The following is a 12,267-nucleotide window of genomic DNA, read 5'->3' as shown; positions in this document are numbered from 1 at the left end:
ATCTTACATCTATCACATAATAGATGCAATACAGTTTTATATAGGATGTGTTGTACCCATAGTGTCTCAGGGAACAGATAATTCTGGGGAACCTCAGAGTGGTCATGGCAGGTAGAGAGGCACCTACCCAGGAACAACACTGCTGTTCCAAGTGACTTAATCCCAAGATCCCTTGTAATTTAACAGATAATAATGGGGGGGGGGGCCACTACCCAGTTTATAAACTGGAATTCCCTATCACACTGCAGAAGTTTTTGAGGTGCACATCTCAAAGTGTCTCACTGGAATGTCTAAAGACATGTGTGTTCCTTGTGCCTCATTTTTCTAAGGGTGGAGATGCCCCCCCCCCCCGTATCAAGAACCTTTTAATGCACCAGGATATTGGTGATACCCTACACAAAAACCCTTGCTACAACCGTATGTACCATCACATTGAAATTGCTGCTTTGCAGTGTTTTATCAACATTCATGCATGCATTTGTGATGAGTGAAAGAATGGCTGTACCTCAGTGGTAGAGCATCAAATAGGGGCATTCCTAGGAGTCTCTGCAGGGTCTTAAAAGCAGATGGCTCTTAAGACCCTGTGAATACAGCAAAAGAGGTTGAACGTTAGCAGTTTCCTACCCTCTGTGTTCAGGAGTTTAAGTCTACGCCAGCCTTCTATAATATAGTTACCAGGATTTACAAATCTGTCCCTGGACAAAATCCGTCCCTGGAATGTCCCCGGATTTCATTTAATGTCCCCGGATTTATATTTTAAGTGTTGTAGATTTATTAGTAGGGAATGAATGTTGTGTGATTGGTTCAACAGTACAAGACACATCATATGGGGACTTCCAGCAAGGCAAAATGGCGGGCACCACGGCAGTGAGCAGCTCCTGAAGCCAGCCAGAGCCAACTGCGCTACCAGGCTGGCTCTGAGCTGCTGAGACTACTGCTGTGGAGACGTCCGGCACATCAACTGGGGGAACCGCTGACACACAGCCCCACGACCCAAATCGAGCCAGGAGCGAGAGCACCTGGGCACCTGGCTGACTGCCCAGTGGCACTCCAGGGCCAGGAAAACCCCAGAGCTGATGCAGGGAGGAGGAGAAGAGAAGGAAAAGGAAGAGAGAGAAAGAGGGGAGAGAAAAAAGAGAGGAGCCCCGACCTTGCTGCTGCTGTCGCCGCTAAAGAGGAGAGGTATAGCACTGGGAGGGCAAGGACACATGGCCGAGCCCAGGCCCGACCCGAGCCTACTCCATGGTGGCTAGCATTCCAAGAGAGCAGGCTGGGGCCCAGAGGAAGGCCGCACGACAGAGGAGACCACAGAAGAGAAGATATTACTTCTTTTTAAAAAAAACCACACAAACCATTTTAAAATAATTTCTCTCTCTCTCTCTCTCTCTCTCTCTCTCTTTTAAAGTGTCCCCAGATTCTTTGAAAAAAATCTGGTAACCTTATTCTATAACCTTGTGCACCAAGAATGCTGAACAGGGATCAACAGAGTAGATACATTTGCTGAAGAAGGCAGTAGCAGCAATTTGTATAGATAACATTCTAGCCACATGTCCAAGCCTTCAGAGGTGCACCAGGTATTGCAAGACCTGATCCTCAGTAGGTGGCTGGGATGGCCCAATGGAAAGTGTTTTTGCTGCAGATCACTGCAGGGGCCCCGATACCTGGCCACAACACTGCCTACCAAAAAAGGTGAGCAGACTTCCCAACATGGTAATGTCCCCTACCTGAAACCTTGGGGGACCACTGCCAGTTGGTGTAGCCAATACTGAACTAAATAGACCAATGCACTGAGGCAATATAAGGCAGGTTCCTGTGGTCCTGCAGTATTAAAAGAAAACAATTAACTGGAAGTACCAGATAGTAAACTGTACTACCTGCTTTCCATTTTGTAAAGAGGATCAGGTGATAAAGAATTCCAAAATCCAGAACCAGATCTGAGAGAATACATTTTTTGGAAGCTAATTTAAACAAACAAACTCACAGTTCTCTTCCCACTGCCCAACCCGTTGGAAGATGTGGTTTTATGCAAGTGAACCACATGCAGAGTGAACACTCTGGAAATATGCAACACAACTGGAGATGCCAAACCATCGTGTTCTGTTTCCAGAACTCGTTATTCTTTTAAACTCTGGGCCTTGCATCAACTTGAAATACCAAATTGTTCTCCAACAGTATCCACTATGACTTAGCTTCTGCAAAGAGATATTTTTGGAGTCCCGGCAACAAGACCAACATATAATTGAGACATTTATTAAAGTTCTTGGGCTAGTTTGCTCATTTTGACAGCTAGCAATAACATCAGGATCTTCATCAAGAAACCTTTCTTTGAGAGACAGTGACAGAAGAGTGCACCAGCAAGGTTGACAGCATGACTGAAACACAGGTTTCTCTTAATTCACCCGGAGGGCCATCATGATCAATGGGAATGAAATTTCTTGTGGTCACCACATTTACTGTAGTACACTTAGGTTTATTGCTCTCTAATTAAAGTATGAGTTATTCTGATACTGCACTCACTGTGTGGTGTGATAAATAATGAAGCATCAAGCATATTACCTACATTTGTGGTGCTTTCTACAGCCTGTTATAGTCTTTATGAGCTTTTTCAGACAATGGGGAAAATACTTGTTTTCTTAGTTTGTTTTCGCATCTATACTTCTGCCACTGCTAGTAGTGCCATATGTCACCCCATGTAATGGATTTTGGTAGCTTTGTTCCAGGATGGATAGCCATATTCTTATTTACCATTGTTTTTAAAAAACCATAGAGATTTTCAGAGCAGCACTGAACAGGTGAAGTGCCCATATTTTTAAATTTGATTTTTTAAAAAACAATGAATAAAGAAATGACCACCAAAATGGTGGAAATTTTTTATTTCAGAAATCCTTAAAGATGTTTAAAACTTTATGTTTAATAAATCCATGCACAAGCTCTAAATATTTTTTGAAATTTAAAATGGTACATAAATTCATGTAGTCATTGAGTGCTGGATGCTTCACTTGAGATTCCTGCATTGCAGGGAGTTGGACTAGATGCTCCTCAGAATCTCTTCCAACTCTATGATTCTATTATCACTTCTTGACAGTTCAGGCACTAGCCAATAGCTCCCTGCAGCACTGTACAGTCAGTATTACAGTCTATGCCAGTAGTCAATAACAATAGATGTGGTAGCCAAGAGGAAGCTTCTTCTGTGTGCAACCAAATATTGTGCAGAACAACACACAGGGACACTACAGCAAGCAAAGGCATCAGGATCCTTACAACAACAATTATTTTGGTTAAGACATTATATGAAATTTTCAAACCGTACTAAAGCGAGGAAAAGAAGAGAATAGTATAAGTAACAGCACAGTTTAGATACAATGCCTAAAGACAAAACATGACTAGAAATGAATTATAATGGAGCTTCACACAGAAGAGAAAGCCAAAGAGTACTTCCTATTCTATTCTGTTCAGAGGAGAGATGCAATTTGTTTTGCCAGTTCACCCTTCAATATGGTAATGAAAGGAAATTAGGACCCCATGTGTCCAGGCAGAAATTCACAAGAAGCAATAGCAAAAAATTGGTGGTCAGCATGTCTTTTCCCCCTTACTTCATATCAAAAATATTGAAAGTTTCGCTGGCTGCAGGTGTCTTTTGACTAGATGAGTTTATTCCTTTAAAAAGTATAATTTACTTCCTCTCCCATTGCTTTCTTATTTTCCTCTCGACTCCATTCATTTGATCCCACTCAGTTTTATGCCTTGATTCTGATGCCCTTTTGGCTCCCATCTTCTTTTCCCTCTGCAGCTACCTGTGTAGGGAAATGGAGCACTTGAGTCTGCCAGCCTCCTTTCACCTCAGAGGTAAGTTCCATTGACTTCAGTGGATCTTACTCCCAGGTAGAGATGGAGAAGTAATTTGATGCACCTCACATCTAAAGGTGAGCCTACCTAATTTGCACATTGCAAAACAAGGTACGGACTGAAACAGAGCCATCCTTTGCAATTCATACTTTTGTGAATATAACCATGAAGTTCTCCAGGCAAATAATGTGTACATAAATGTATTTAGCAGGATAACGTGTGCATAAAAATGTGTGAATTAGTAAAAATAGATAAAATGCATCATATTGGGGGAAAGTGAATTCTAAAATATGTATATGAGGAGAAATTCACACTAAAATACTGATTGATTTTCATTAGAACTTTAAAAAGGACTTTATTTTAAAAATAAAAGCAAATTGATGTGGAAATGAGGGAAACTGAAGAATAGGAAACAGCCTTGGCCCAGTATACTTGAAGGAGCATCTCCACCCCGTCACTCAGCCTGGACACTGAGGTCCTCCTCTGAGGGTCTTCTGCTGGTTCCCTCACTGTGAGAAGTAAAGTTACAGGGAACCAGGCAGAGGGCCTTCTTGGTAGTGGTGTCTTCCCAGTTGTCAAGGAGATAAAGAATTACACATCTTTCAGAAGACATTTGAAGGCAGCTCTGCATCAGGAGGTTTTTAATGCTTGATGTTTTTATTATGTTTTTAGATATGCTATGAGCCACCCAGAGTGGCTGGGGAAACCCAGCCAGATGGGTGGAGTATTGTTGTTATTGTTGTTGTTATTATTATTATTGTTATTATTATTATTATTATTATTAAAATAAGAATGTAAAGAAATCTGTTTTTCCTCTCTAAGGAGACCTGAGGGAGTAGGCTAGAGAGAGCACCACCCCATTTTGTGATTGTCATCCAGTTGAGGCAACTGCCAATTCAGAGGATTATATTTGAGCTTTCACACAACATAAAAGCCACTTTCAGAAAATCAATAGGATATAGTGCATGTTTAGCACTGAAATCTTTGTTATCTGATTCCAGAAAGAAAGAAAGAAATCGGTTTGCAGCCCCATTAACCTGGAAGTTAAGTGATGAAATTTGGGATACAGTTCTTTCCTTCTGTTTTCATGGTGGAGCAGAAGCACGTATGCATGGAAAGTGTGGGAGAGGAGCAACGTTGTGCAATGACATTTGTTGTTGTGTGACACCATCCCAACTAATGTGAATGAAATTTAGTGTGACATGGCAGTGTATTGGCCAAAAAGCCACAATTCCATAACCCAAGAGTTACTTCATTGGAATATTAGAAAGCAGGAATGGAGTGCTAGTATTGTAATCAGGAAAACTATCAGTATTCCACACCTCTGAACGCTCCGCAAGTATATTCCAAAGACCCAGGTGTGAATATGTGTACAATAGACCAGTCTTAAAGAAACTGGTCTCTACTGCACCTTGATTTCCCAGTGGAAACAAAACCTTAGATGAACGCTAGAAACCCCCTGGAATCTTGCTACTGCTGAGCAGAAATTGGGGATGGCACAACCTTTGTAATAATATGTTCATTCTTGGAACTATTGTTAAAGCTGCACAGCCACATGAATGAATGGAATGCCATTTGCCAACCAAGGTAGAATGTGGCATCCAATTCCTGATTTATTTTTTTTTTTTTTAACAAATGCCCCAGGGGTATATACGGTAACTCATGACAAATGAAGCAGTAGTGATAGGGGATACTACTTTCAATTTTAAACAATGGCTAATTTTAATTGTATAATATTCTTTTCAGTAACAATGTCTAATTAAGGCATTTGTTAACGTTGTATAATGTTAAACTAACAGGGGGAGCCTAATGGAGTTCTATTGGAATTTTTTCCATTAAATTAACATTATGGACTTTTAATGGGTGTCTTAATTAGATGCCGTTATTAACAGGGATGGTGCACAAATAAAAATCAGGCTCAATGTGCACGTAATGCTTCATTAGCACTCACTGTGGGGCATGATCAAAATGCCTCCGTCTACCTAAAAAAGCCCATCAAAAAGCTGGAACCTAGTTGTGCACAAACAGGTATAAATTTTCACTTTTTGTTGTTGTTTACTGAACGTATAGATATTGGTTGAAAGTCTGCTTCCACTAACACCTGTACTGCCTTGTTAAAGTTAACGAGGTCTTGCCAGTGTAATGAGAACATTCTCTTCCAGCTTTCTGCCAAAAGGGTTGAAGTGGCAAATCGCCTGACATTGCATTTCTCCAAAGCTTTGTTTTTAACTCTCCTTTCGCTTGTTTCTCTCATTCCCCTTCGTTAATTAGAATGAACAATGCCAGTGCTGGTGGTGGAGCTTTGCGCATTTCCCCATCACATTTTGGATTCCTATTCTTAATTGCACAGCAGCCATCATTTCAATGAAAGCACAATAGCAAGAAACACTGTGAGTAAAATGTATTATTCAAATAAAATAACAAAACCAAGAATGGTGAAAAGCAGTGGTGGTAGTGATGGGGGTTTTTTTAGACAATCATGACCAAAAAAAAAGTTATTTTTTCAGCTTTCCTGTATAGATCTTCAACTCTTCAAGTTGTTGAATTTTTTTGAAATAGAACAATTATTTAATTCTATTTTTTCTTCCAAACAGGCTGAGTGTGTCCTGCTGCTTTGATAAGACAGTGGTTTGAATAAAAAGTTACTTCAGTGTTGCAAATCTCTGATTTAACTACTGAACTCACTGGAGTTATGTAGCAGTTCAGGGATGGAGAACATTTGGCCTTCCAGATGCTATTGGTCTCCATCTCTCATCATCCCCAGTCGCCATGGCCAACAGTCAGAGTTGATGGAAGTTCCCGACCGACAATATCTGCAATGCTCCATCTCTGCAGTAGCCGAGTCCATATTTCCCTCTAAAGAGGGGTGTTTGCCTATGTCAACTTTGTAAGCCTATATATGATAAAAGAGAAGTAGGTACATTAAGTACAATGGGACTTACTCCTCAAGGAAGTGTATATAAAATTGTAGACCTAAACTGCTCCTTAAAATGTTACTGAAGTAGAACCCTTTACAATCCATTCAGGGATACCTCTGTTCAATTTCTTGTTATTTTCCTAGATAGCTCAGCTGGTAGAGCATGCGACTCTTAATCTCAGGGTTTGGGTTCAAGAACCATATTGGACAAAAGATCCCTTCATTGCAGGGGGTTGGAATAGATGACCCTTGCGATCTCTTCCAACTCTGCAATTCTATGATTCTAAATTAGTTACTTCCACAGAATGAAATACCATGTTTGAGGGCATGAAGTTAGATGATCACAGCTGTAGAATTCTCTGGGAAACCGCTATATATATTATTGGAGGCTACTTCTCCTTCTGAAGGAAAAAAGGTAGAATATTATAGTAAAGAAATAAGGAGTTACCCTTCAGCAACCCTCACAGAAGATCTTAGCATGGTTTGCTTGGGTCCATACACACAGAAATGATGAAAATGTCATAGGGTGATGACTGTCCCAGTGGAAGAGCAAAAAGTGTGACATGTGTTGATGTAACTAGAGGAGCATTAAGTGCAAGCCAAGAGGGATAGATCCATCAGAGCATGCACTGTGTCTGTTTCAGATTCCATCATTTATTAAAGCCGGCTTTATTGTGGCTGAAATAGTTTTATTGGTCTATGTGTAAAGCCACCTTGAACACTTCCATTTGTTTAGAAAAAACATATAAACCACTAGATTTTTTTTAAAAAAATGCATCAATGTGGTGTAGACACAAGTCACTAAAACAAAGAAACAAATAAATATGGACAGATTATTTTTGTCTGCTGGTATATAAGCTATAATAACCCCATGGTAAGGGGGGGGGGAGAGTCCTCTTCCAATTCTATATAAAGCAAAGTTCAGGGCAAATCTGGAGCAACACTACTCAAATTATGATGGAAATGAAAATAAATGAAAATAGATTATCTCAGTGCTTTTTCTGGGGGGACACAGGGGTACGCATACCCCTAAACATTTTGTGAATCTAACGGGAGAAGAAACTAATTTTTTTATAAAAAAAAAAGTTTGTTCTCTAGCACAGTGAATCATCAGTTTCGTGGTTTTCTTGAGTCAAAATGAGAGCACCCCTAAACATATCATTTTAGAAAAAAAGCACTGGGCTATGTAAATTTCTCAGTAGTATGTCACATATCTGAAACACTGAACCTTGTTTCCTTGATGATTGATGTGGTGGAAACGGAATAATGAAGGGACTCTGATATTAAAAGTTAGAGGACAATATACAGCATTCCCAGGTTCCAAGTTTGAAAGTTGAGTGAAGCAACTTTAAATGGAAGAATGCCAGATTTCCTACACTTCTCACTTGGGAGACACTTAGAGTGAGCAAGGTTAATCTCAGCAAAATGATTACCCACTCATACCCATGGAATGTACTCCACAGTGAGATCCACCACATGCTGTCATTATAGTCCTTCAGAAATACACCAGCAGTGTGGGGAGGGGACAGGAGATAAATGAATATAAATAAATAATTGCATGCCTGCGTGTCACATCTTTCCCAAATACAGTTTGCTCCAAGAAGATCGTTGAGGTGGGGGGAAGATGAAATACAGTAGGTTGCATCGAGACTAGGGGACAATCCTATGGCAAGAACTGCTGGGATGAGCAGCTTGAGGGGTTGCAGCACTCATCTCGCTTTTCAGGCTGAGGGAGACAGCATTTGTCCACAGAGAGATTTCCAGATCATGTGGCCAGCATGACTAAACCACTTCTGGCACAATGGAACACCATGATGGAAAGTAGAGCGCACAGAAACGCCATTTGCCTTCCCGCCACAGTGGTACCTATTTATTTACTTGCACTGGCGTGCTTTCAAACTGCTAGGTTGGCAGGAGCTGGGACAGAGCAACGGGAGCTCACTCCGTCATGGGGATTCGAACCACCGACCTTCTGATCAGGAAGCCCAAGGGGCTCAGTAGTTTAGACCACAGTGCCACCCACGTCCCACTTGCCAGATCTATGTTATACCCACAATCCCTTGCCTCTCCACTATACACACTTGTAGTGTAGACCTGAAGTGCATATTCTAAAAATATATGTTTGGATCCAACTCAAATAATAAAATATCAAAAATAGAATCCATTAAAAATAGTAGAGTGGTAGCTCAGGTTATATATGCTTCAGGTTACATACACTTCAGGATACAGACTCTGCTAACCCAGAAATAGTGCTTCAGGTTAAGAACTTTGCTTCAGGATGAGAACAGAAATCGTGCTCTGGCAGCGCAGCAGCAGCAGGAGGCCCCATTAGCTAAAGTGGTGCTTCAGGTTAAGAATAGTTTCAGGTTAAGTATGGACCTCTGGAACGAATTAAGTACTTAACCTGAGGTACCACTGTATTTAGCTATCATCTACTATCTATCTATCATCTGTCTGTCTGTCTCTCTGTCTATCTAATCTATCATCTATCATATCTGTCTGTTATCTGTCTGTCTGTCTATCTGTATCTATCATCTCACTGACAGTTCATCAATCAGCAGTTCATTTAAAATATATCAAAATATCATAGTGGCATATTCAAGTAATATATATTTGTGTCTACACTATCTTAATTCTGTGACATCTATCTTAACAAAAATATAATGTCACCATTGACTAAATTTTGATCTGACTGAATGAAAAGAGCAATTGGTTCCAATTTCAATCCAAAAATCACATTGAAATTTATAAAGCTTTATTTCTCAGGTCACTTGATCACCTTCATTTACATTCATCATCTCTGACACTAGCCACTTTTCAGCGGTTCATTCATAGAGACAGTTGTCAAAATACAGGCAAATCAAAACAGAGATATGGCACAGAATAAGGCACACTAAATTAAAGTGCAGACAATGACCAAATAATGAATATGAATATTATAGCTGAAAATAACTTCACCAAATATATTATTTAGTCCTCAAATGAGGCAAAACCTGTGGTTTTAAACCACAACAGATTTTTCCTTTGGGTGTATTTTTAAAACATTATGCTTCCCCCATTTGTACCAGCAAAGACCAGTCTCAGAGGCACATGAGAGCATTTTTTGGATAGCTCCAAAAGTTGCAGCGCAGACGCGGGAACGGCCAACCAAAACCCACTGTTTTTCTTTTGAGTTGGTATTCACTAAAATAAGTATGAAATATCAGGTTGGCCTGCCTAAATCATTACATGTACTTTGTCTTATTTCTGCTGTTCGCTCAGCATGGGCTGTGTAAAGCATTTACAAAAAGATGTGACTGAAACACATATATACATTCCAATGCTATCTAATGCATTTAGCCTTTTTCTAAAAATGAGGAAAACAGCTGTTTATGTTAAGTTTAAAATACTTTGCTTACCTCTGTGGAAGAAACAGGTAATCGCTCATGTGCTCACCAGATGTGCTGATATGTCAAAACCTGAACATTCCTTATAAATAGTCCTGGACACCGTGTTTCATTTAAATGGAGGGGTTTCTTTGTATGGGTGTCCTTCCCCGTTTTTTTGAACTAGACAAATCTGATATCTGCTTTTTACCAAAAATGTGTTAGTTAACGACATGCTTAATATAAGAAGAACAGAAGAACTTTATGGAGCTAGACTGTTTGCATCTTTCTTGTGCATGTAGTTTTTATTTTATTTTATGTTTATAAGAATGTAACCACTTAATACACTTTCAAAGTTTTTAGTAAGTAAGGTCTAAGGTCTATCCCTCTGAAATGCATAGGCTTGAGAAAGTGATTTTACTCTACTGTACACTTTAAATCAAACTGACATCCTAAAGTGAACCATTTCATTTTTTAAAAAATGCTTTAAATAATGGAAAAGATCTATGTATTTTATAATGTCAATACTATATACCTCTAGAAGCAAACAGTATATATTTGTCAGCTCTGAGGGCCTTCTGGCTGTTCCCTCAATGTGAGAAGTGAGGTTACAGGGAAACAGGCAGAGGGCCTTCTCGGTAGTGGCGCCTGCCCTGTGGAACGTTCTCCCATCAGATGTCAAGGAGATAAACAACTATCTGACTTTTATATGATATCTGAAGGCAGCTCTATTTAGGGAAGTTTTTAATGTTTGATGTTTTATTGTGTTTTTAATATTCTGTTAGAAGCCGCCCAGAGTGGCCGGGGAAACCCAGCCAGATGGGCAGGTTAATAATAATAATAATAATAATAATAATAATAATAATAATAATACCTCTTGTGTGTCCTGAATCTCCCACCATTCTGTTGTATTAGATGATCTCAGGTTCTATAATTACAAGACAGGGAATTAAATGGTCAGCACTGCTTTCACCAGCCCCTATCAGCCCACCCTCTAAAAATACGTTTCCCTTCCCTTCCCTTAACTTTTGAGTGGCAGAGGGACCAGAAGAATGCATGCACATAAAGTTGAAAAAGATGGAGGGGAAGATTCCCCACACACTTACCCAACTTATCTTCCAAGTGCCGATGACTAGCTCATGTCAGATCTATGCCTTTTCTGTTTGTAAGTCTTATGAATAATCTCCATCTATCTTTTTACCAAGGGGAAAAATCATTAAAGAAACTTAAAACAAAACAAAATCTGTCAAATTGATTCATAACATCATTATCTTAGAATTAATTATCAGAAGTTTTAGGGGACAATTCAGCCAAAGATAAGGACTTTTAAGTCCCATTGATTTGAATGGGAGGTACGTAAACATGTATTTAACTCTTCTGTTTGAATCAATAGGATTTAAAGGTGTTTGACTATGGCTGAATTGTGTTGTAAAGCTTTTTAAAAATATCCCCCAGCGTCAAATTTCAAGGTAAAGCTGAAAACAAAATGAGTTATCAGCAAGCTAATACACACGTTTAACAGTACAAATCTCCAACTTCTTTTGAACGTTATGCTACTAGCATCCTTAAAATTTTAGACTATGGAATTGTTTCTGCCTCAGTGTGTGATAATTTATGGAACTGCCAGCATACTGATCATAGTTATTACAGACCATATGCTCTTTCATTGCATTTTAACTCTTCCCCCAACTGCTTGCATTTAACACATATATGGCTATGACAAGCTCATATATCTGCACCTTCGTAGCTGGCAGAGTCAAAGTATTATGAAATGTACTTCCTTAAAAAATTGAAGGATGCTGCATGATGTTATCTAATGGAAGTTGCTGTAAAAGGTAAAGGTAAAGGACCCCTGACAGTTAAGTCCAGTTGCAGACGACTCTGGGATTGCGGCGCTCATCTCACTTTATAGGCTGAGGGAGCCGGTGTTTGTCCGCAGACAGTTTTTCCAGGTCATGTGGCTAGCATGACTAAGCCGCTTCTGGTGCAATGGAACACCAAAACCAGAGCAGAGCACAGAAATGCCGTTTACCCTCCTGCTGGAGCGGTACCTATTTATCTACATGCACCCTTTTATTGCATGCTTTCGAACTGCTAGGTTGGCAGGAGCTGGGACCGAGCAACAGGAGCTTACCCCAT

The sequence above is a fragment of the Podarcis cretensis genome (genome assembly GCF_951804945.1).
Source record: "Podarcis cretensis genome assembly, chromosome: 11".
In the NCBI taxonomy this organism is placed as follows: domain Eukaryota; kingdom Metazoa; phylum Chordata; class Lepidosauria; order Squamata; family Lacertidae; genus Podarcis; species Podarcis cretensis.
Note: the sequence above shows the minus strand (reverse complement) of the source record.